The sequence below is a fragment of the Topomyia yanbarensis genome, chromosome 2 (genome assembly GCF_030247195.1).
Source record: "Topomyia yanbarensis strain Yona2022 chromosome 2, ASM3024719v1, whole genome shotgun sequence".
NCBI classification, from domain to species: domain Eukaryota; kingdom Metazoa; phylum Arthropoda; class Insecta; order Diptera; family Culicidae; genus Topomyia; species Topomyia yanbarensis.
This window is the reverse complement of record NC_080671.1, coordinates 286698920-286724464: the sequence shown is the minus strand read 5'-3', so window position 1 is coordinate 286724464 and position 25545 is coordinate 286698920. Positions and strand designations below refer to the sequence as shown.

General features: G+C 38.3%; 1 protein-coding gene across 6 annotated transcripts in view; it reads right to left on the bottom strand.

Annotated features, from left to right (window-relative positions):
- LOC131683228 (3-phosphoinositide-dependent protein kinase 1) overlaps positions 1-25545 on the bottom strand; it is a 615616-nt gene that overhangs the window by 321410 nt on the left and 268661 nt on the right. Inside the window, exons 1-2 of one of the 6 annotated variants that reach the window (XR_009304439.1) lie at positions 22158-22269; positions 21477-22068 (exon numbers count right to left, since the gene is read on the bottom strand). The exons of the other annotated variants lie outside the window; for them this stretch is intronic. The gene's annotated coding sequence lies outside the window, so the exon portion shown is untranslated. Of the gene's footprint in view, positions 1-21476; positions 22069-22157; positions 22270-25545 lie in introns of those variants that run through there. 6 annotated transcript variants of the gene reach the window in all.

The following is a 25545-nucleotide window of genomic DNA, read 5'->3' as shown; positions in this document are numbered from 1 at the left end:
GGCAAGTAATCAAATTTACCTGCGCTTCCCAGAACAACATAAAACACGTCATCGAATGTAATGACATTTTATACAGTATCCCAACGTATATAGATGTTGACAGTATTGAAATATAGATACATGACCTGGCACCACGTACTAGTTCCTTCGCTATCAAACAAATCCTGTCAAAATACGGAGAGGTGAATAGTGTTAAGGAAGATACTTGGAGGAACTTCTTCCCAAGACTCCGCAACGGAGTTCGTGTGGTGAGAATGCGTCCGACAAAACCTATTCCCTCTTACTTGACTTTCACATGCAAATCACCTCATGGTGTTGAATATTCTCAACAAACACTAGTCACGTATCCAGGGCAGGTTCCTACCTGTCAATATTGTGATCATCTGCTACACCACGGGAAACCTTGCGCAGAGACTGCTAAAGAAATTCCACCTGATACGACCAAAGCCGGTATACAATCATCGTATTTTAAACCACAACCAGTTGGTAAACCAACGACTGCAGACCGGGCATTCACAAACACCAGCTCTACAACGATCGGCCCCAGTACCACTAAACCAACTGCCATTACCAACATTGAAGTAACAACGATTACAGCAAATGTTTCCAAACCAACAACCAACCAATAAGGAATCTAATACCGATGAAGAAGGATTTACAATAGCGACCCGTAAGCACAAACAACAAATAAGAACATCCGACGATGAGCAAGATGAATGCAGTACCGATGATGAAATGGACGTAAACGAAAACGCGAGAGAAGACGGACCAAGGTGCGCTCCACGGCTCAGTTGTGCTAACGCATTGAGCCGTGTCAAATATATTTAAAATTAAAAAGAAGTCAGAAAGCTCGAGGGAAGCGAGCTGCAAGAACCGCTCTCAACAAAGCAGTCTAGCTGTGCAAGAGAGCCTTGCCACAAAGCCAACGCGAATTTCCTTAGGAGGGATCTAAACATTTGGCATAACAAAGATAAAAGGCTCAGCTGCACCACCTGAAAGGTGCCCGGAAAAGATGGAGGTCATCATCGAAAGGTTTTCCCCACAACATGAATCTATTTTCGCCGTACAGTGAGGAGGATGATCACAAAGATGAAGATCGATTTACCAACAAACAGCTTATCGAGATGGCGAAAGCCATAAAAGTGAAGCGATACATGAGAGCCCGGATATGTTCAAAACGAACCGATAATTGGAAGCGACAAAAGCTGATGTTGCTTCCGATGCTGGGATAACATGGAAATCTTTCAGCGTAGTCAATATATCCCTTGGTAATGTTAGAGAGAAGGAGTAATCCTGAACAAGCTAACGAAGTACGCGGACCGTGAGAACGGCATCTCATGTAATTCGGCTTCCTTATAGGCCGGTCTACAATGAAATCCATCCAAACGGTTGTGGGAGCTGTGGTGGAGACAGCAGAGATAAGGATTTCGTGGTGGTTCCCTTAGGCGTGAAGAATGCTTCAATAGTACTAGCTGAGAAGCAATCGCCCATTCGCTGTACAGCATGAGTAACTCTGCAGGATATTATAGAGCTACTTTCAGTACCGAACACTGATCTACGCGACAGACAAGGGAGAATCACAACTACAACTGAGGTTCCTCGACTCGGTGTTGTGGAACGCAGTGTACGATGGAGTATTGAAGCTGAACTTTCCCAGAGATATAACGATTTTCGGCTTCACGGATGATGTCGTGCTCCAAGTAATCGGACAATCGCTAGAAGAGGAGACACGGAGACGATTGCCCATCATAAAACAGAGTTGGTGGTGACTAGCAGCCGAAAGACAGCGCGGTCAGAAAATAAATCATCGACTTCAACTTTTAAAGTCTCGACGATTATGTTAAGGGGAAGGCTGTGAGAGCAACCACAGCTTTGCTTGAGGCGCCAGTGTAGTTTTCAACGAACCGGAAAGCAGCGAACCAGAAGCTACGCTCCATCCGGTATCGCCGAACCGTCCTCGCCAAGTACTGGTTGGCCCTTTGAGTAGGATTTATGGAGTATGCGGCATCGGTATCGGGAGAACTTCCAACGATGAATTGAGATGGCTCGCGAAAACAGGAACTAAATGGTTCACAGAAACGGGAGCCAAATGGCTAACGGACGTTCACCACTGCGATTAGCCGGATGTGTTCGGAGCTAAACCGCTCTAATGTATCATTTTGTCTTAAGACTGAATCAGCCTCCCCACGATATAACGCTTCGATGCAGTCTCGTGGAACAAAAGGAAGGAAGAAAATTAAGGACTGTTAGTATTGGTTAGGCACAAAAGTGAGTCCCACCTAGGGCCAATGCACTTTTGAAGCTATTTAACCATACTATAAAACATACAGACATTTTCAGATATCGACGAACTGAATCTAGTGGTCAACAAATTTTCATTAACTTTTTATGTTCCACGTATACATTCAGTAGAAGATTACCTTTAGAAATATATAGTGTTCTGATTAATTGATTGATAAGGTGATTTATAAAGAATTTATTTTCAATGTTAACCGATTTTCCATACAAACTTCCATATAAACTTTGAAATTTTTGGACACAAAATTTGCACAATTACTAAGGGCCATAAAAGGAATCAGTAGAGCCTGGTGGAGCTAAAAGTCAAAAATTGAACCAGTCTATTGCACAATCTTCCTTATATGAAAAAGGCAAAAAATGAACTGATGATTGCTATACATTTCATAAATTTGTACGACTATCAAATGAATTTCTCTGGCTACCTACTGCGCAACAAGATGGAGGAAAATGCAAAGATTTCGAAGATGTACACGAAACCAAGCCGAATTACTATCATGTACCAAACAAACAAATCTACAAGTCTTCAAGCACAAGCGATAAATCAAAGCTGATGTTTCCACTAGAGTTCGAAAAAGTATAGTATGCGCAGGATGTACGTTCGCCAGGCTACTGTATACGAAATGCGCAATAGAAAAAATATCAGAGAAAACCATATCTGAGATGAAAAATTCCATTGGCGCACACTTTACCTTTGGTTTCATTCCAGAATGTTTTCCAAAAGTCCATAAGTGAAATGTTGCAATCCTGTTTCTGTACATTGTTATCAAGCAGGTCCTTTGACCGATTTTCATGCCTTGTGTGTACAGTCGGTCCATGTGCCGCCACAACGGAACGACAAACTATTCAAGCTACCAAAAGTTAATACCTTAAAGTACTCTTAAATGTTTACATTAAGTTCTTAGAGAACTTTCAAGCTTTTATTGGGAATTTAGAAATTGCACTGTTCGGAAAATTATTAAAAACGAAAACTTTAGCATCCCTTTCCTATGTGAACTTTTGATTGATTCAGTAATGTTTGCTTGAATTTTTCTAGTAAAACAAATAGCTCATCCCCGCTATACGAAATCACCCTGCGGAAACGTCCACGAGAACAATCGAAAGAAAATGTAAAAAAAAAAAAAATGTGTTTATTAAAATAAATATTTATTTTTTGTTTGCCCCTCCCCCCCTTCAGAAAAAATTTGAACTTGGACATAATTTTTAAAAAAGATTTGTAATGGCCTTAGTGGAAATTAATAAGCGAGGACTAAGAATACAAAATGTTTAATATCTCCGCCGCTCGTACATGGATTTAGACAATCTATAGCTTGTTAGAAAGGTATTTTTACAAGCTTTCTATTTATGTGCAAATCGTGGAACAATATTGTACCGTTCGAAAGTTATTTGCAAAAAACCTGCTGTGTTTTGATAAAATCGCCCATATCTCAGAAAGTAAACAACATATCGAAAATCAAAAATAATAGTATCAAATGGCAAAGGCCTTTCATTTGAAACTAATTTCATTAAAATCGGTTCAGCCATTGCTGAGATAATTACATGACATTTTGTACATACATACATACACAGATACACACACACATACAGACATTGTCTCAATTTATCGTGCTGAGTCGATTGGTATATGAGACTCGGCCCTCCGGGCCTCGGAAAAAGTTTTCAAAGTTTGAGCGAATCCTATACATTTCTTTTGTAAGAAATGTAAAAATGGGTAGTTTCATAAAAATGGGATTGAGAAAATTTTCCCATGTGGAAGACTAATATGAAGCAAACCTTATGAAAATTGTTCAAATCTCAACGACTTATGATATTTTATATTTACATTTCAAAGATTCATCACAAAATTGAAATAACTATTGAATTCTTGAATTGGTTCGTAATTTCAACCTCTAGCTATGAAATCCAAAATGAATATGATTAGACCATGTTACAGATGATTGCATCAAGTGATTTAGATAAAAAAAATTCTGATTCTTTTTCGTGCGAGTTCTTATTCGAAAAAGAAAAGATCTTGTTTAGTTTTTGGTTCTTTTTAAACTCTGGACAGCCGGCTACCGAGAGTATCCTATGTTCCCTAAACAAAAGCAATTTGAACTCCACACAGCCGACCGTAGGAGTATTGCCTAGGTAAGCTAATCTTATCTGCCTAATGGGCCGGATCACTATTTATTGAAACAGTGTTTATACGGAATTTGTTACTTCTTCTCTACGATATATTTATTGGCTTGAAAACTACCGAGTGATAACACATTATACAGGCAAAGATATCGCGAATATTTCTTATTTTCCATATCGGATTGTTTTTGGAATACAAGTATACGAGAGATAATAACGAACACTGAAGGGAAATATAAAGGATTGTGAACCTGATGCACGGGCTTGATAGCAGTAACGGAGCTTGAAATTAGGTTCATAAAAACAGACGCGGCGAATTTTCAATACGTATTGACCCGTGATCATCGATACTAGTCAGATTAGTTGTATTGGGGCTAATTTCCGATCATTTTTACGGCAATGTTTTCTCAACTAGATCTGTTCGCACCCTCTCATTCTGCTACTATCGGCAGAAGGCTGATAGCACCCAGTCGTCGCCGGTCTAAGGACCAAATGTCATCAGACTTAGACTCGCGTGGAGGCAAGAGATAGGAAACTTGTGAGAATTTTGTTATCCCACCATTTTACGACCAACAATTTTGAATGCACCAGTAAGGCTCAAAAAGTGTTTAGCGATTCAGCATTGTTGGTGCCAAAATTTGAACTAGTTATAGCAATATATCTTTTTACATATCTCAAGTGACTAACCTTGAAAAGAAGTATTCCGCTACACAAATGTTAGAAAGCACCTTGAATTGGTATTAATTGATTTGATCAGTCATAGACAAAACACCAATGTGAAAAACCTTTCTTTAATATTTAAAAAGCTTGAAATAAATCTGAACGGTAATTTTTATTTGAACATTATAATGTGCTTTTTGCTAAATTCACATTTCCCGCCAATAAAAAAAATAAAAGTCTACGTAGACTTTTGGTGTGTGTGTGTGGGGGGGGGGAGGTTTGGTAAAAGTCTACTAAAGTCTACTAGGGGCGAGGGGGGATTAAAAATTCTCAAATTTCGGTCTACGTGGTTTATGAACGGTCCCAAAGGCAAAAAGGTGCGAAATCGGCAAAGTCCCAAAAAGTCGATTTTTATTAAAACAATTTTTTTTCGAGATAACATAAAATCTCGACGTTTCATGCATTTTAAAGATGTTTGGCATCAAAAATACGAATTCGATTTCTGAAATTTCATGGGGTCCCCCCTTTGAAAAAAAATTTGAGTTCCAGCTTATATGGGAATTTCATATGTGACAGGACGGTAGAGTATATATTTTCGGAACCATATAAGCGATCCGTGCGAAATATTACAGACATCTGTGGGGATAATATAGCTATCATTTGGGACTAAGTTTGTGGAAATCGGACCAACCATTTTCGAGAAACTGATAAGAGTTTGTTAGTTTTGAAAGATAGCCGTTTTTCCCGGGCACTTCTGGAACCGTCTATGGTGGTCAATGTAGTCAACGAAAGTTTGTTTGGCCGTCGGTGACCTAGAACTGCAAATTTAAGTTGCTTGAGAGACATTTTAGCGAAATTTTTACCTTTTGACATTAAAAATGTCTTACTCCACTATCTGGGGCTAGGTGTCATTCTAAAATCTAAACTATCTCCCATGTAACGAAACTATGTAAGGTTTGCACGCTTATAACTCCGATATTACTAGATGGATTTTAATCATTCATACACCAACCGATTCAGAAACACCTAACTTAAATATTGTTAATAATTTAATACCTTCCCAATAAAAGTAGACTTTTGGAAATTGACAAAATTAAAAAGTTCACGAAAAACGGGAAAATTTCCATTCGTGAGGCAGATTTCTCAGACACAGCCGTCATTAGAGGGCACCTTAGTCGCTCAATCACACACGAAAAGTCATAAATAGAAGCGACGCATGTCCGTTTAAGGTTCAAGTTACCTTTTTTGAGCATGTGTTAGTTTTGAACGCTGGGTAGTATGGGTAGGAAAAATTGTGTTCAGCTTTGCCACCGGATTATACATTTAAACCTTTTCAAAACTCTAAAAGAAGAATATCAGCCGATTTATCAGATCACAACGATTCAAATCATACCAAATAGCTGCTGGAAAAACTATCGGTTTCGCTAAATGGTGCTTTTGAAAAAGTGACTGTGATTTTTTGTCACACTACCACACCGTGCTGGGGCACGCAACACAACAGCGCAATGAAAAAACCACAGCCACATTTTCAAAAGCACCATTCAGCTAAGCCGATAGCTTTTCCGGCAGGTATTTTGCATGAATTGAATCGTGATGATCTAATAAATCGACTGATATTCTTCTTTTAGAGTTTTGAAAAGGTTTAAATGGATAATCTGGTGGCAAAGCTGAGCACAATTTTTCTTACGCACACTACCAAGCCTTGAGGTAACTTGAGCCTTAAATCAGTTGTTTCTAATATCCCATACGAGCAACATCGTCTCCGGGCGATGCAATAAGCGCTATCGATTTTCAGCAACGTTGGCATTTGCACACACTCGCACCTAAGTGACCAAACCATATACGGTTAGTTTATAAATAGAGGTGACGCGTACACGTTTAAATCAGTTTTTGTTCTGATGTCGAACGGGTAAGATCATGGCTGCAGCGTCTGGACGCTAAGAGGTAGACGCTGTGCATATTCGGTAGCGGTAGCCGTGTGCGGATTTTTCGGGTACCAGCACGGTGTCACAGAATGATTTGCAAAGTGGGTGGGTGGGGTGGTTTGGATTTAATTCAATACGGCAGAATGTGTGCTGCTTGAGAGTGTTGCGTTGAAAAAAAATATTTATTTTTATGCATGCGTGTGCGTTATAACTTGTTAATCCATGTTTACGGCGCTTTGTAGCTGCGTAGGGTAAAGAGCCTATTGTCTTTCATATGTTTCATATTTCGGTTATATGTGATATATATTTCGGTTATATGTGTTTTATCAGTAAGGCATCTGACAACGTGCTTCTGTAGTTATTGCACTGTTTAGCAGTGTAGTATTTTATATAGGAGAGTACACTCAGGTTTTTTTTACGCGGTTTTTCTTGCGCGGTATTTTTTTACGCAGATTTTGAAATTTACGCGGTTTTCATTTAAGCATTTTTTGAAATTTACGCGGTTTTCATTTTGCGCGGCCTGTATCCCCGCGTAAAAAAACCTGTAATTGCATCGGAAACAATCACATTCCTAGCAGAACTTTTTGTTTCATAATTTCAAACACTTTTGTTTCGTACTGTACGAAAAAGAAAATTTTAAAACAGAACTTACCGTCCCAGCAGCAGTTTAAGCGGGTGTTCTTTTTCAATTAAAATTCAAGCCATGTCTTCAGGCTTGTTATTTGCTCACACAATGAGCCACAAAGAGCGAAATACACCGATTGAAAATAGAGCAGCACAAAAACACTGCGATGTGCAGAACGACCGCACAAAGAGACGCTTGAAAACGAAAAAGAGTAAGATCCGTGCACCAAGAGCTGCACAATTTCGTTCAAAGAGTCACCTTGAAGAGCCACTTTTTTGTGCCTCCCTTCACTGGCAAGCAGGTAGGAAGGCGAATCAAACTACAATTCAGATAAAGTTAGATTGGAAGAACGTTTTAAAAATGTTTTTTGGTTGCCTTCTCTACTTACGTGCGCGTGAGACCAAGATACACACTAAAGAGCCTCTTTATTTCTACTCTTTGTGGCGTGCAGCCATGGAGTAGAATACACGTGTGGGAGCAACACACGAAGTGAAGAGATTTATTGTGAAAGAGAAGAGCGGTGGTTCGCATGAAAAGTGCAAAGAGCGTTTGTTTTTTTTTTCTCTTTATTTGCTCTGAGGTGCATAACATCCCTGCATGTCTTAAGAGTATTTGTCCTGCCCTATGTATTTAAAACACAGTTCTAATCGCGTTTCAAAGTATACAACAAATAGAACGGTTAGGTATACCAATTTAAATTTTAAAATAAATCTGTTTTAAATTATGAAACAAACCGCTGTACTGAAGATATAATTATGTCAGTCCTATTACCACATAAAACACCTATACAACATAAAACGCTGCAGAATTGGTTTAATAATACAATGTTTACACTACAGAGTTATAACACGTTTTAATAATTAGCAACAAGAAAAATGTCACCAAGATAGCATAAAAACCCGTTTTAACCGGTAGTGCGAACGTTGTATAACAATGTAATTTATCAAATAATTTCATTCGTTCAACCACCAATCGATCAAGAAATACTTAACCTTAAGATTGTTTACTTAAGTTCATTAGTACATTATTGAAAATTTAAATGGAAAATGAAATTTCATATTTCATGGAGAATCTGTATATTTCCGTTGGCGGGCGTGAGCTTCCTCATCACAGTTCTCAATATGGAACTCTTCTTTTGAATATATTTTCTGAACAGACCAGTCTATTTTTACTAGATGGATCAGCCAAATAATGCCAATCACCTAGTGAGATACTTGATTAATTGTAATAATAGGTTACCGTTAAATGACCTTCAATAAATTATGTTTTAATGGGGAGGGTATATAGCAAATTGTAACATATGAAAATAGGCGAGTGAGCAAGAACGTGAGTCGATATGTGTGATAGATAAAATTCATTTGCAGGCTCTTGAAAAAAGCTACATTTTTAATGTCACTGTGGTCGTGTCCTGTACACAACCCTTTAATTTTTTTTGCTTTCATCGGAGTATCGGTTTGAATCACAATTTGCTATGTGATCGCACGCCACAACCCGTACCTCCGGAACCGGAAGTCGGTTGTGGATAAAATTTAATAGCCATTTACGAGGACGCAACATCTTTCATTTGAGACTAAGTTTGGTTGATTCGGTCTAGCCATCTCCGAGAAACCGATGTGACTGTTATTCTGAATTTGGATACTTCCGCCTGGGCTTCCGGAACCGATGATGATGGCCAATGTGACCAAAAGGAATGGCTGTTAGTGACCTAGTACTACAAATCGAAGCAGTTGTGGTCACATTTTGGAAAAATTTTCACCATTATACATTCATTGCAGAAATTATTAAAATCGACATTTTCTACGTGATCGTACTCATCACCCTGTAATTCCGGAACCGGAAGGCGAATCCATTAGAAATTCAATTGCAGCCTATGGGAACGTTGCACCATTCATTTGGCACTAAGTTTGTGAAAATCGGTTAAGCCATCTCTGAGAAAACTGAGTGAGATTGTGTTCGCGTACACACAGACGCACATACACACACATACATACACACACAGACATTTGCCGAACTCGACGCACTGAATCGAATGGTATATGGCACTCGGCCCTCCGGGCCTCCGTTAAAAAGTCGGTTTTCAGAGCAATTGCAATACCTTTCTATTGAGAAAGGCAAAAAGTTTGCGGGCTACAAAGCAGCCATTTTTCACGACAGGCGACCAAGCAGCAAATTTTGCTAGTATGAAAAGGCACGTGGTTTACACGCTTTCACAATTCTATACCGTTTATTCAAAACGTAATATCTAACAAATGTAAAAAAACTGAGTTTTTTATGCCAAATAAAAGCTAATCATTGACTCTTTATCGTCCACAAATAATAGAGAAAAATGATAACTCTTTATATGTTAATTTAATCTTAAGTCAAAATGTCACATATAGTATACCAAAGCTTTGCTAATATTTTGTAGATGTGATGTTTTGCGTTGTGATGTTTCTCCAAGTCGACTGTAGTTAGCATGTTTTTCCAATGCCAAACCTCATATCTACACTTTCGATTGCAAATCCAGCACATGAAATATATCACAAGTTGCCAAGAGCGCATATGTAAAAGAGCAATATAGCAAAAGTGATCGGCAAAATGTAATAAAATAATAGTTATCAATTATCTCCCTATTATCTTCGCGAAAAACATGTAATATGCTTATACGATCCTGCAATGAGTAAATGCAGAGGTGATAGTAGAATTAATAGCCTTCTGTGTGCTTTAATTGTTAAATAAATTTGAAAGTTGCAAGGAAATTTTTGCACGCGAGGAGTCCAGACCCGTCTTATCCATCTTTCCGAAAATCTTCTAAGTCTGCTGCATTCAAAATGACTAGGTATATGTTTTGCAAAAAACGTGATAATTGCGAAATCCGCGCAAAAATACTGCCAAAATTCTTCTAAGTTCTTTGCATTTAAAAGGACTTAGCATTTTTGTAGGAAAAAGTCTAAGTCAATGGAATTCAAAAAGACTTATTTTTGCAAAAACCGTATTAATTGCGAAATCCGTGCAAAAAAACTTTTAAAAATATTCTTGTCTTGTGTTGAGTTTTTTACGCGAACTTTCGAATTAACGCGTTTTTTACGAGGATTTTTGAATTAACGCTGTTATTTACGCGGATTTTCCAATCAACGCAGTTTTTTTACGCGGTACGTATCCCCCGCGTAAAAAAAACCTGGGTGTAATACATTTTCATTATACATGACATGGCAACTATATACAAGAAAAGAAATCAATATTCGAGTTCTAAAATTTTGTAAAAGAAAAAGGTCAAATCGAAAACTTGAACCAGTAATCAGCGGTTTGAGTTTGGTCGTCTTGATCAGCTGGTAGGAGAAGCAGGATAATGCTCGCATAATGTATAGGAAGGATACTTTATGCCCAAATGGTCTAAACACCAAAAATGGTTTGGTTAAAATTTCGATGTTTCATGCATTGTAAAGATATTTGTCATCCAAAATTCGAATTCGATTTCTTAGAATTTTTTAGTTCCTTCTTATATGAGTATTTTATGTGACGGGACGTTATATTTCCGGAACCATACAACAGAGTTTATATTTCCGGAACCATACAACCGATCCGTACGAAAATTTGTAGCAGGAAAATATACCTTTAATTTGAGACATTTGTGACGATTATCACAAACCGTCACCGAGAAACTGATAATAGCAAAAATAACCCGAGAATAGTGAAAAACTGTATTTGAGCGCAATGAAAACTTGAATTGAATGCTCTATTTATCATACCTCAAGCAATTTAGTTAAAAAATTAGAATGTCTAAAAGATGCCGCAATTAACATCGCATTATGTACATTTACAAATCATTGTTTTGTTATATAGGCGTGGTTGCTGTTGTATTTTTCCTGGAGAAACGGTGTGGTTGATCCGTCAGAGAAGGTCGAAAAGTCCTGCATTCCTAAGGACAATAGCACCTCCTCTCGGGCGCGGTTGTTAGCGAGGATCTCTCTGATGTAGTGCGGTTAATTATAGAGCTGCCGGAGGTCGCCGTACTCCGAACAGTTCAATAAAATATGTTTCACCGTGGCTTGGGTTCCACATGAAACACATGTTGGTGGAGGGACACCCGATACGGTGTGGGCATGGGAATCTTTTGTATGCCCAACTCTGAGCCGCGACAGTACTGTTGTTCTCCGGTGTCCGGTATTACTGTGCCAATGACACACGAAAGTTTCAGCTATCCTTGACTTCAACTTGCCATAAATGTCTGCGGCTGGGACAAGTGTGGGGAGATGTCGGCGGCCGTGTCTCCCTTTGGCCGCCAAGCGGTCAGCCCTTTCGTTGCCGTCGATGCTGCAGTTACCGGGGACCCAGCACATGATTCTGAGTGGGTCATACTCGGCCTCGACAGCCTGGGGTGGCGGGATTTTCGCGACTCAATGGCGGAGACTACCAGAGAATCCAACAGCAAGGCGACGGGAGTATCTTCCGGTTTCTGGACCATAGCAAGTGCGATAGCTGATACAGCGACTGAAAAGCCGAGCATGGCGCCGGTAGGCGGAAAGAGAGCCCTTCCTCTATTACGCTTACTCGTATACCGACCTCATCTTGGAGCCGTCGGTGAAAATCCGCACGTGATTGCTATACCATCAGTCGGTTATATTTGGCTCGGACTTCACAACCAGCAGCGGTCCACAGTTCTGCAGACAGACTTGTATCCAGGTCCGCGGACGTGCCAGTTCCGGTCACGAACTCGGTGTAAGCGGACGATCGGTGGTAGATCCATGTCTGTGCATTCCCGATGGATCTCGTTGGCTGTCTGTAAAAGGAAGTAGTCATTACCGCCCCAACCAGAAGGATCGGCCTTCCTGTTGCAATGTGGTTTGTGCTGCAGCGATGTGAAGCACGTTCGTCCTGACTATATCATGTTGCCACACGCTACTGGTCAGAGTGTATGAGGGGGTTTGACGCTTTTGGGTGACGCGCACATCACAAATAAACTTATGACAGGTTGTATTCCTTCGATGCATCGAGTACATTACACGTGTAACATCTTATTGCTGCGAGAGCTAACTCCTAAAATTATATTCCAAATTGTTTTCTTATATTTTTCTTTATTAAAAGGCAAGTAGAAAGATTTTTATATTGAAAATTGTAACTGTCGAAAATAATATCTATTCAAATTGACCTAATTCGAAGATTATCATAAGTGAAAAATACATATATTTTGCGTCTATGGTAGAGAAATGGGTCGAAAAATAATTATAAATAATAATTAATAACAATAAATGAAGAAAACCATAGCTTTTTGAATATTACATTAGTATTTTAGGGTGAACTTAACCTTTTGACTGGTAGTGTATGTATTTTCAGAATATTCAAATTCAACATTTTTTTCGATTTTTTTAGTTACAATTTTGTATGTAACCGAAACAATACTAACGAATGCGAGAAATATTCAAACCGCTGGATAATTGATTTCGCAAAGATGTCTGCCCAGACTTTCGTCCGGAATAGAAAGCCTACTGCGTCGCTCCTTATTGCGAACGAAACACCGTTTGCGTTGGTAGAGTTTTCATTGTACCCGTTCTTTTGTCATGCAACAATAACGCCCGGGCCAGACAGAATCAAATTTAATTTGCTGAAAATTTACCTGACTCAGCGGAGGTCATCGTTATTTTAAAACCAGGAAAGCCAGCCTCTGATCACAAATTGTATCGGCCGATTGAAATGCTGTTCTGTATCCGGAAGTTGTTCGAGGAAGAGATCTTAGTCTGTCGCGACGATTGGGTCAAAGCTAATGGCTTGCTGTCAGATACACAACATAGCTTCTGCTTCAAATGGCAAATGAATGAATGATTGCCTTCCTGAGCAAACAAAAATCCAAAAATTGCCCCATGATCATGGTCCAAATTCACCCCCACTGCATGGTGTTTTGATAGTGTTTGTAATGGGTTCAACCCATGAAAACACCATCACCATGGTCCGGAAGATCCCATTGAAACACAATATTCTGGTATATTTATGGGTTTTTTAGACCATTTCATGGTGTTTTGATAGTTGTAAAATTTGGCGTGGACTATGTTCAATGTATTTTTATGGGAATGTATGGTATTTGAACCAATGCAAATTTGCTCGGGTTGCGCTGCTTTCAACAGAAATTCAAATGACATATACTGTCAAAAAGCAAATTGGTTTCAGTCTTTTTAGATATTGAGGGGAATTTTTCCTCAGTTTCTATAGGCATCTTTTTAGAGAAGCTACGCCAGTATGGATTGCTCCCATTTATAAACAAATTTTGATAAATGTGTAATAATTATATATACTTTTCTCATAACGATATGAAAACGTCGTGTTGGTGATTGCAAACCAGGCATGCACAAGAACGGTGCTGCTCAGTGTCCTATTCCTGTGCATTAGCTCATAATGCGTCAGAGCTAAATCCATTGAGCTAGTGCTTGGGCTGGTTTCCGATGAGCTCGAGTTATCAAGTAGCACGAGCACCGATGAGCGAGAGCTCTCGCTAGCACGGTGATAGCTAGCACGCTGCACGGAACTATAGCTCAGCCATAGCAAAGTAGAATAAAAAAAAACAACGCATTAGTGTGAGTAATGATGCCTGCATCGTTGTTTCACCAACCTGTCGCACATTTACCAGAGCATATTTCTGGCTTTGTTCTATTCTTTCGTTCCATAGCTTACACTACTGCACCGTTCTAGCTCATCGGACCAGCTTACCGTGCCAGCTCATTGAGTTAACTCGTGCTAGCTCACTGAGCTAGCTCACCGTGCTTGCTCGTGCCAGCTTACCGAGCTAGCTCATCGTGCTAACTAGCTCTTCGAATCCTACAGCTCGAGCACGAAGGTTACCTTGCACGAGCGGTGTAAGTGCTTATTGCTTTTGGTTCGTTCAAAGCGGCCGCTCAGCTCGTTTTAGGCTCTCGTGCTGTGCTTCATACATCCCTGTTGCAAACCTCGAGTTATTTGTTGACCTTAATTCACAGACCCCATTCATCTTTAACCTAACTTTAACCTTGTTCATTTTTATATACTACTAATTCAACTACATTTTTCCACACAGCCATGAAGGAAGATATTTGTGGAATCAAAAACAGCTTTTTAATTAATACCAGCAAGTCGACTGGGGTAAGTTGATCTGTACTGACGGAAGGTCCACTGACTTTAAAAATAATTTCGCCGTCTGATACAAACTCAGAGATCCTACTTTAATTCACATCGCTGAACTAGCTGTTTCAGCTTCATTAAGGCTCTCTCTGCGGCGAACATAATAACCCATTTCTAGGAAGAAATACGGAAATAGATATGAATGCTTTATCTGGACAATCTAACCAGATTACCTTGGGTTGGGGCCTTCACATTGCATTTCCCCGAGTAAGGTGAGCGCATTAGAAAGCGACATTTACGCCTAATTGTTAAGTATTGCTATTGCGCAATCGAGTATGTTGTTTATCAGAGTCGACTAGACTTAGCTAATAGATTTCCCACGGACCCGTAACAGATCACCCTAAGTGTCAGTCCGGAACGTTTTGGCAAGCCATAGCCACGCCTACGTGACACATGACTTATGTATACTTTTGAGCACTAATGATGTTCATTGTTCAAGTTGTCTTTTCTCTTCTCTCATTCACAGTAGAATTTTTTCTACTTGCTCCCGGGACCATAACACGAGAATATGATGCATACTCTCCCTAGCAACAATATGAACTGTAAGTTTTTTATTCTGCACTTGTAGCATGCTATAAAACTTCAATTGTTAGTGCCCCCTAAGAAATAAATGTTTCAAAATTGTTCAATTAGTGGGTTGGGTTTCTTCCACCCAGCCAGAACGACAATAACTTCCAACCAGTCATATATCATAACTGCATCAGAATGCTAGCAAATATCCGGAATCCCATCGCCCCTGCGATTATACTGGTTTGAAGCCACTTCCCAAAAGCATAATCGGCCAATGTTAATGGGTCAATATGTATTCCGCTCTCTACCCATTTTTTATTAACACAAGAGACCGTCCTTAATACGGCATTCCCTTACTCCATTAACAGGTGAAATCTACGGTGAAATGCACTTAACCGTTGTGTGTCCAAAAAACACCTTTAAGAGGCCGACAAGGGTACCCGGGTACCCGAAACTTGAAATACTTATGGCTTTTTAACCGATTTGGACACATTGAGATGATTTGGATTCGGTAACTCGTCCACTTTTTGATTCTGTAAAATTGAACCGGATGAATGTATCTAGTCTCGATAATCCGGAGTAATGTTCCAGTTCTAGAATATGACTTGCGAATTTTAACTTGTAATCTGGCAATATGGGTATAAAAACTCTGCAAATTGTCTCAGAAGTCTGTTATTTATAGTTACGGGACCATATGAAAATTTTACCTCGCAACGGCCACTCGCGGCATCACGGGAACCTGCTCTGGAATGTCCGTTCCGCGGTCAAATCCAACCATGAGATGCAGTTGCATGCTGATGCAATTCCAAGATTTTTGATATCCATATTGCCAGTAATCCATTGAAATTCGCAAATAGCATCTCAGCACTGGAACATACCTACGGAAATCCAGATTCCCGGGAAACGAATGAATTCATCTGATTCGTGATTACCAAGTCTTGAGGCAGATGAGTTTCTGAATCCAAAAGATCCAAAAATGTACAAATCAGTTAAAAAAATATAAAGTTATGAGTATTTCAATTTTGCGGGTACCGAGGTACTCTTGTCGGCCTATTACGTGAAACCTGGAAGCCCTTCCCCAGACTCCCGCTTGCGGCATAGTCAACTTCATTTCCGTAAAAGCTATGCTTGGTGCAAACCTGTCACCAAATATCCACTTCCACCTTGAGTAACAATGGAATTTCATGGATTGAAATCTGAAAAGGTATCCAGGTACTCTGTCGGACACATAACGGTTAAAAAAAATAATCGGCTTGTATATTTTTTCTGTTATTTGAAAGTACTCTAAAACTTTTCATTTTGAACTATTTCCAAAAAAAATTGACTCACTTTTTCTTAAAAAAAACCGCGATTCAAGACAATGACCAATACTCCATATGGTACTGACAATTACTAATACCTCAAACGTCAATCCGTAATAAATTGGACGGTTTCGTTACAATTAATGTGATTCAACATAAGAAACATTCAAACGAGTTAATTCTACCATGTTATGAATTTTGAATAAAATTTTTGAGAAAAATCGACAGCGGAATATAATTCAGATGTGTTGAAATTCTACACCCTTTGCATTAACCAACCCGGAAGGAACCAACTTTCCGTGAATGTAACTTCTGGTCGAGGAATTCAATCGCGAAAAGAACCAGTTGTTACTTCGATACATGCAGATTATCCAGTATGGTTTTTCCGCTCCACCGACCGAGACAGATTTCATTGTTGCAGAAAATATATTATAATAAATCATTGTGACCACTTCATTGCCGCCCATATTCATCCACTTGTATCGATATTTTTCCAATGCAGAGCAATTTTATATTCATTAGCAAATTCACCACGACAGTAACTGGATTTCGAATGATGCAGTAAATATAAACTCGTCAGCTATCTTTTAACTCCGAAAACAGACTTTTATGACACCGTTTGCTTCTGAGGTGCTAAATTACAACAGTAGACGATAAGCCGCACTCTTTCGAAGAATATTCATTCTCGTTTCATAAACAATATATAAATTGATAATAACTTCTTTTTTTAACATAGCATTTTATTTGGTAAACAAACAACAGCTCACAATATATACGCGAACGGAGGTCTTAGTGGAATGTACGTAATGTTTCAAAGATTTTCTTCCATTTAATTCCACTATGTTTTTATAGTTAGATGCACTTGCACTTCACTATTTAACAGATACCGGTATTTCGATTACTACTTGTAATCTTCTAGACTGATAGACTGATACAAACACTGAAGAAGATTACAAGTAGTAATCGAAATACCGGTATCTGTTAAATAGTGAAGTGCAAGTGCATCTAACTATAAAAACATAGTGGAATTAAATGGAAGAAAATCTTTGAAACAAAACAACAGCTGTTAAATGATAGCTCAGATAACTGCACGCACACATTCAAGCCTGCACTCGATTCGCATTGGAGTGTTCCATTGGCACCGTGCCAGTGCAAAACACCGGCGCGGTGTCAGTGCCATCAATCGAAAACCCTTAAAGTTTTGTATCACAACAGAGCAGGCATTACATTTATCCTCTCGCAGAGAGGATAAGCAACGTTTTCCACCATCGATGATAACTTGTGGATTTTAAGCAAGGAAAGAATGCCTTATACCTATTCAGTGTCTATCGTTAACATAGCATGCGTGTATTTTTTCCTATATTGTTGGAGGAAAGATTCTAATTTGTCCCTCTTTCGTTTATCGTTTCCTTATGGACTTTGATCTTATCCTCCTTGCGTAAGAGATGACAATTCTAGAGAAAATTTTCAATAGGACGTAAGTAACAATGAGAGATTCTCTTTGAGGTCTTTCTCTTCTGTTCATTACTCGGCCATTTCAACATTTACAACACTACTCTTTGCATAATATTGTAGTAAAAACTATCGTCTTTTGATATGTACTGGAAAATCAGTACAAAGTGTTGTAACGACGTCGTAATAAACGAAAGAGAAAGTAAACAAAGAGAGGCTCTCAATGTTACTTACGTCCTATTGAAAATTTTCTCTAGAATTCTTTATCATCAGTCTAGAGTTGACGATAAACTCAAATAACGCGCGGTATTGTGGACTAACTAACGAATTGAATTTTTTTAGCTCATCTGATTGTACCAAGGCTTTGCTTATCTTTGCATATTATAATGTCATTTTCGATGGCTGTGCACCGGAGTAGTTTGCCACTGGAAACTGTAGTGTTATTCACTTCTGCTCAAAAGTGCACAAGAAGTACAAAACCAGTGCGCGTAACTACACGGGTACCCATTAATTCATATTTTCCATTCTTCTGGGAGAGATGATAAACTGTTCTCGAAGAAAATGGGCTGCTGATAAAATCAACTCTCTGCGTGGAAGGCAAAAATATTTCTCGCTTGCTTTGGACGGGAGGATAAAATACTTGGTCGTTACCATGGGGAAATAACATGCGAGCGACCTAGCTGTATCTTACGTGTGAGTGATAATTTTAACCACTGCAACAGAGCAAAACTTTCTCTTGCTCACCGAAAAAAATCGCGGCGGCCATGTTTAACTCAACAATTTGGTCATCGATGACCAATTGTTGAGCAATGTTGAATTTCGAAACACGCCTATATTCCCATATGCCCGTGTGCATTGAAGCGAAAAACAGAAATAATTCGTGAGCTTGGCGGTACTCTGTAGTAGGGACCATACATAAATGACGTAGCATTTTGGGGGGTAGGGAGGGTATACCAAATTTGTGACGAAGTGTGACGAGGGGGAGAGTAGGGTCAGAAGTTGTGCGACGTAGCATTAAGTTTAAAACCCATCGTCTAGAGAAAACAATCTATTGATCCTCCATTCCCAGGAGAAAAAAATTTAAAATAAAAAAAGTTGCATTTGATACGGTTTTTCATGAGGTAAATTTTACGATTCGCGGAATTACAAGTTTGCAAAAATACGAAAAGATTTTATATGCGGATTTAACTTGCCACATTAGTTAGCTAATGTTGCTAACTAGTAGACTTAGTTTGGAAGCTGAATTAAATTTTCACTTCGGATTCAACCAAACAAAATTTAGTAATTTAGATAAACGTAACGCTTCTTAGAATCATTGAAAGCTGCAGGATTGTGAACTGAGAGAACTTCTCTTCATGCTCCCCTTGACATATAAAATTCACAACAAAACTATCAACACTATATTTGTGATGAAATGGGCTTTTTTTGCACGCAATTTGCTGTTATAATGAAAATGTTGATAAAAGTCGTCAAACATTTTGAAAGGATTGAAAAACATATGTAATTTTTTTTATCCCCCGGACGATTTGCATGGGACAAAGGAGAGGGAGTAAGTAAATGCTACGTTATTTACGAGGGGAGGTTAGAATTTTGTGACCAAATGCTACGAGGGGGGGGGAAGGTAAAAAAACGCCGAAAAAAGCTACGTCATTTGTGTACGGCGCCAGTAGTGTAGGTGTGTGAAATGGTCAGATGATTAGTTCTATGACAACTCGTTCGATGGCGTTACTGAACTGAAGACTGAATTTTGTCAAAGTGAAGAGGGTTTGATTTAAGTGTAAGTCTGCTCTGGTACGGTTTGTAATGTATGGAGAACGGACAATTACAATGCCTGTGTTCTGAGCAAGAAGCCATTCATCAATGAGAAGAACAAAGAATTTATTTTTGATTTACTAAACAACTTTGAAACATTTTATCGGAATATTGGAAAGATTGTAAACTTTGTCTACGAGTCCTAATTCAACATTTTTGACTCAAATGGCTGTTGTTTCGAGTGGAGAAAATCAAACTCAGACCTGGACGTAAAAACCTTATAGCAGCAGCTAAGCGCAGTGACAGTGGAGTTATTGTATGAGGTACTATATGTCCACTAGAAGGACTAGAAATTTGGTCTTCATTGATGGAATAACTACAATAACGGCGTTGAGAGAATTGAAAGCGTACAGCGTCGCTTTTTACGTTTCGCGCTCCATAGACTGCCGTGGAGAGATCCTGTCCGATTGCCTAGCTATGAAAACTGGTGTCAGCTGATTCAACTGGAGCCCCTTTATGTTCGAAGGAATACAGCAAGAGCTTCGTTCAACGCCGACACTTTGTAAGGTCATATATATGCCCCAGCTATATTAGAACAAATCAATATAAACGTCGGACCACGAACATTACGCAACAACATAATGCTTCGATTATCGTTCAGACGCACTAATTATAGTATGCATGGGGCCATCACTGGTCTACAAATGATTTTCAACCAGGTTGCTTCAGCTTTCGATTTCAACGTGTCTAGACAAATTCTGCGTCAGCGATTTTCTAGACCTTTTAATCGATCTTTTAACCACATTTGACTTTTTTACCGTTTTTGTGAACTATTGGTTGACCGCTCTTTATGTATATAACTTGAATGTTAGTAATAAGTTTATAATTAAGACCAACACCATTGGGGCTTTGGTATGCCTGTTGGTGTATAAGACAAATAAAACAATAAAAAAGTTTAGGTAATCCCAAGGAATGATGGATCAGAATGCGTATTTTACTATGAATATCTTAAAAAAAAAATTTAAAGCGAAGCTTCGTTTACCAAGAAATGGTAGATATCGGAAATTCGATCAAGAGAAAAACTTAAAGCATAAGGCGTGCAAAAAACGTTTAGAGTAAATTTATAATTGTTTAAATGTTATGGATTTTCCGCTGCGGACCCAGTTTATTAATTAATTAAAAAATAAATGCGAGTATTTAGATAAAAAGTGCGAAACTATCCGGATTATATTGAGAATGATCTTAGAAACTACTACTTAGAAGAATGGAATAAAATTGAAGCTGAATAACTAGTGGTCAGCATTCCAATACGATTGAAAACTGTAATTACAAATAAAAGCTACTATATTGAATATTTAATATAAGAATTTCAACTGATGTTAAAAAAAATATGTGTATTTTACGAATATGAAATTAAGTGCATATTTGACTATCTTTAGAACTATGAATATTTTTGAAAAAATGAGCATTTGTAGTCCAAAGATAATTATTGTATCTTCCCTATGCTGTCTAGAAAACTATTTCTACATAAATAAAATATCTCGTAAACTAATATAATATAAGCATTCTGCATAGCAGTGTACGAAAATGAGAATGTGTAACTGTAGGTGTGTTAATAAAGTTTTGTTTCGAACTACAATAAAGTTAGGGAAATTCCAATGCAATATACATTGCAGAATAGTAAAATTTGAATTAATACTACAATATACTCCTTACCTTCTTCATGAAAGACATTACATTTGTTGGTAGCATGATGAAAGTAGCGTGTTTTTGCGAGGTTTTGCAATACGGAACTGGTTTAATGTTTTGCTGGTGTTTTCAACTCTGTAATTCGTTCAAATCACGACGAATAACTTCACATCATAATAGAACTGCTCCTAATTCACTCTCCACAAATATATTTCTCACTGCTCCTTTTTACTCCTACATAGAGCTCACCTTTTATAGCATCTCCAATAGTTGGATGTAGCGGAAAAATATCGATTATTCACAATCCGATATTATTGCTGCTAATTTATTCTATACCTAATATTCTACAAATTATACAGTTTGATAAGAAGTATTAATTTATTATCGTTTTCTTGAATCGTGCAATTCTGCAATTGCAACGTTTACTGTTTTTCATATTATAATCACTTCACATCACAGATGTAGCTACCTGTTGTTTCCAGATAGCCATTGAACTGGTTTTTAACAATATTGTGCACCGTTCTTTTCGCGAATAATTGTTGATAGACATTATGAACTGCATTTTTATGTAAGCCATTGATCATCTTACTTATTCTGATTATTTACATGTTAACCCATTCTATTATAAATTTATGAAAAAAAATATAAAACAAGTTAACTTAAGCGTTGTTCTTGGAATGCACACTAGTAGTATTTTATTAATATTACCAGTGAAACCAGTGATGCATGTTAATATAAATTGTAACTTTAAGAACACTATACTTTGGGCTAGATGTGATTTAAAAAAATTGTCCGCATACCTGTAGAGCTCATCTCAGACTGGGATAAAATATCAAACTATTTATGCCCTCATTCCTGGGTACTGTCTCTCCAGGATTTTGCCTCATTCGAGAGATCCTATTCTATAATCATGCGCATTAGAGACCCTAGCGCAAAACAAAAATCAACAAGCGGCTTTTTTATCATACCTTTGCATCCTGCGAACATTTAAAGACGTCAGACCATCAGTCCTGACGTTTATCTTCCTAAAGAAAATATTTCTAATATGGTTTAATCTACAATAGAATAACCATTGCCGCCTAATATAATATTGAACATAACCATTATAGTTTTTACAAAATCAACCATATAAACAATTTCGTTCAACTGCCTTAGAACGAATGGGTTTCAAGAACAGTCACTATATAAAAATAAATTTTCCATACATATGTTGACCATAGAGTACGACCCACACTTTATTTTTTCAGGGTAAATTTTTTCTATTCAAACAAACTTCATTAAATGGATTAGTTATTGAATCTGCGTTTCGACTTCGTCTCATCTCAATATTGTTCTCACCAAAGAGAAATATAGCATAATTCATTAAATAAGTTTGTTTTAAAGCTTATTTAACGATGGATTTCGAAAATTAGAAACTCTAATTCGTTTATTTCGTTTATTATGACAGTAAAAAGTGTTGTCTCATATTTATACGTTCACGCTATTTTTTACAAGATAACTTTTTTCTATTCGAACAAACTGCACTGTTTCAGGGTTTGTTTTAAAGTTTTTTCAATGATGTTTCTCGAAATTTGGAAACCCTGGTGCGTTTTGTTCATTTGTTTATACGTTCACCCTATTTTTTAGAATATTGGTTCTCGAAGTGTGGAAAGCGTATCCAGTGGTTCCCCCGGCGGACATAAATCGAAAAAATCATTTATTTTCCGTTCTAAACCTAAATTGGTATTGCATAGTAAATGCCCTGTATTAAGCCAAGCCGAACTGTGTACTATGTTTTTTCCTGGTATTATAAAAGCCAAAATTTAGATCTCAAAAATAAATTAATGTAGGTGTTTCTAGTGTTACATTTGATGCGATAGGTCGCTCACTCATAATTTTGGTGATAGCTGTTTTAATTGTTTTTAAATATTTTTTCATTATGAATCTTCGAGAACAGGGTGAGATGCAAAAGTTTTATTGATTTGAGGTGCATAATATGCATTTCTATGGTCATGGTAGACGTTTGGATCATTCTTTTCTAAATGTAAATGTTTCTCGAACGAAACTTTTACGTAAAAGATATCAACAATGCCTCTCGTGTAAAGTTGCGCAAGGAATTAAGCTATTTTTTGATATAACTAAAATTTTAAAATTTTGATGATTACTCGCGGCTAGCATTTTCTAGTTCGAACCAAAATATCTCTGATATTTTATTCAAAAGCACCGCAGATTATTGCATAGGATTGTAGCTTGCTTTGTGTAGAATTTTTCGTTCGCTTACATAACATAGCTACTATGCTTCGTTTTTGAGTTATTCATATTTTAGTAAAGTTGATGAAATACCCATATTTGCAGCCGCATTTTTACCAAATGCCGTATGTCCAATCTAACTTCAGTGAAAATGAATACAAAGCGCACGCGCATGCATGATGTCGGTTTTGTGCCAGACCGGACTAAGCGATATTACATTGATACAGAGAAAAACGTGTACAAAGTTTGAATCTTTGCATTCTTTACGGTATTATTCGCAATGGATTCATTTCATAATTCATGCTAATGATAATATTTTTCAAATCTGGCGCAAATGAAAGGTAACTGAAGAAGAAATTCTTGATTCAATCCTATCATCACAGAAGTATACTTCGGAAATGACAAAAAATATTTGGAATCGCTAAAAAACGGTATTTCATGTTTAATGGAACATATATTCATCATGAAAAAAAACTCTAATAATGAGTAGTAATGCAAGTCGTATTCTGGGTAGAAAAAGAAACTACACGTAATGAAAAATGCTTTTTTACATTTCTTATAAAAGAAATGTATAGAATTCGCTCAAACTTTCAAGATTTTTTCCGAGGCCCTGAGGGCCGAGTCTTATATACCAATCGACTCAGCTCGACGATTTGGGACAATGTCTGTGTGTGTATGTGTGTGTAAGTAACGGACAAACTCTCATTCGAGTTTCTCAGCAATGGCTGAACCGATCTTATCCAAACCAATTTTAAATCAAAGACCTATCAAACAAAAAGAACATAGGTCTCCCAACCTTTGAACGGAACGGATCGTTATATTTCACAGTGGTGTTCGGTGTGTTCAGTGATTGAAGGTCATCCTTTGTTCGTTCGTTAGCTGCCATTCTGCTGGTGCCGGCAGTAAATCCAGTACATTGTTTTCGCTGGTGCGGAACAATCGACGTTGTTTGCAGATAAGTTTTGCTTTATTTTTTTTTCCTCGTTTGCTTTCTTTCCTTTTCCCTACTTTTACTCTACCTTGTAATCAAATAATAAGACACATTCCCGTTTATATAACGCTCTGCCCTCGTGCTTAAATGGCCGAGGGCGAAATACCATCTGATGTAATCATGGAAGTCCCTGATCCCCCTAATACTCGCATTGCTCCCCGTATAAAGCAGTACCCAGAAGGTTCCTCTGGGCCATGGGTGGTATATTTTCGGACCGGAGAGAAACCGGTTAATATATTAAAACTTTCTCGAGATCTGACTGCTAATTACCCGGCCGTAACTCAGATAACACGTGTTCGGGCAAACAAGATACGTGTTCTAGTGAATGATCTCGGCCAGGCAAACGCGATTGCTTGCTGTGAGCGCTTTACGCGGGAATTTAAAGCGTACGTGCCTTGTGTGGCCTGTGAAATCGATGGGGTAGTGTCCGAACCGGGCCTGAAATGCGAAGAACTGTTGGAGCACGGGGTTGGCTGCTTTAAGGACCCCTCACTTGAACAGATTAAGATCTTGGAATGCAAACAATTGTATACCGCAAACACCGAGGGAGGTAAGACTACCTACTCTCTATCAGGCTCGATTCGGGTGACATTCGCCGGGTCCTCTCTTCCCAACTACATCCTCCTTGACAAGGTTCGCCTACCAGTTCGCCTGTTCGTACCGCGGGTCATGAACTGCAGCAATTGCAAGCAGTTGGGCCACACAGCCACATATTGTGGAAATAAGAAACGATGCGGCAAATGCGAAGGAGAGCACGAGGATGACTCTTGCGACAAAGAAACTGAAAAGTGTATTTGCTCGGGGGCCCTTCACATGCTCTTAAATCATGTCCTGCGTACAAGCAGCGCGGGGATAAAATTAAGCGCTCCCTTAAGG